This window comes from Sarcophilus harrisii, chromosome 4 (genome assembly GCF_902635505.1).
Source record: "Sarcophilus harrisii chromosome 4, mSarHar1.11, whole genome shotgun sequence".
Classification (NCBI taxonomy): domain Eukaryota; kingdom Metazoa; phylum Chordata; class Mammalia; order Dasyuromorphia; family Dasyuridae; genus Sarcophilus; species Sarcophilus harrisii.
This window is the reverse complement of record NC_045429.1, coordinates 335,537,245-335,538,383: the sequence shown is the minus strand read 5'-3', so window position 1 is coordinate 335,538,383 and position 1,139 is coordinate 335,537,245.

Here is a 1,139-nt window from a genome sequence, read left to right as displayed (position 1 = left end):
GTGCAAGAGGAGGAGCAGAGGGCACCTGGCCAGGGGACGCCTCCCATTGCTCCCCCAGAGGGGCAATCCCTTGCTCATCTCTGCCTGAGAAAGGAGAGAGCCGTGGCCCCACTTTTCGACCAGCTTGATGAGGACGCAGGTTGCCATCTCCATGGAAGGCTGGGAAGAGACTGATAAACCTAATTCTAGAGCTAAAACCTCTACGTATTGACAAAATTGTCCTGAGCTCTTCTGTAGAGCGAGCAAAGACTCAAGTATTATGTTCTTAGTCCCTCAGAGAGCACCATGCCTGAGAGATTTCAAGGAGTGAAGCCCCAAATAGGTACATGTTCAACGATGCGACAACGGGATTCCAGACTGACTCCACTCATCACCAGCATAATACAAGGTCTCAAAACCTCAGAGTGAGTTCATCCAACCAATTCTAGTCTTGAAGGCTATTTACCCCAGCTCTCTCCTCCAGCCCCTCGAATTAGCACTATAGCGCTTATCTCCCTCATTGGCTTCTAGGAAAACTGAAAGCCACAATCGAAGCATCTTCTCCAGGGATTCTTAACCTGGGATCAGTGAACTTGTGTTGTAATAATATTTTGATAACTATTTGAGTTGAACTGATTTCCTTTGTAATCCTATGTATTTTTTTTTGCCTTTTTTTGCCTTTAAAATATTAAGCTGAGAAGGGAATTATAAGCTTCACCAGGCTGCAAGGGAGCAATGAAAAAGCTCAGAACCTTCTGATCTAGTTCAACTCCCTCATTTTATAGATGAAGAAATAGAGATCCAGAGAAGGTTTTTTCCCTCAGGCTTTTTGGTCAGACTTTTTCAAAAAAAAAAAAAAAAGGAGGAGGAGAAAGGGAGGGAACAGAATGTATAGAAATACTGAAAATGGTCACAGGTGTAACTCTTGAGCACCTAAGGAATCTGACCACTACTTATGGACTTTTCTGTCTTGCTTGCTGCTGATTGGTGTATTCAAAAATATCTGGGATCTACCTACCCTGGATTGGTGCATTTGGAAAGAACTGCATAAACTCTAGCATATGAGCACTGCTCAGGTCTGTCTGCAGTTCTGACGGGGCTGCATCTCACGTGGCATGGAACATGTCCCAAATCAGGACAAACTGGCCCTGACGGGCTAC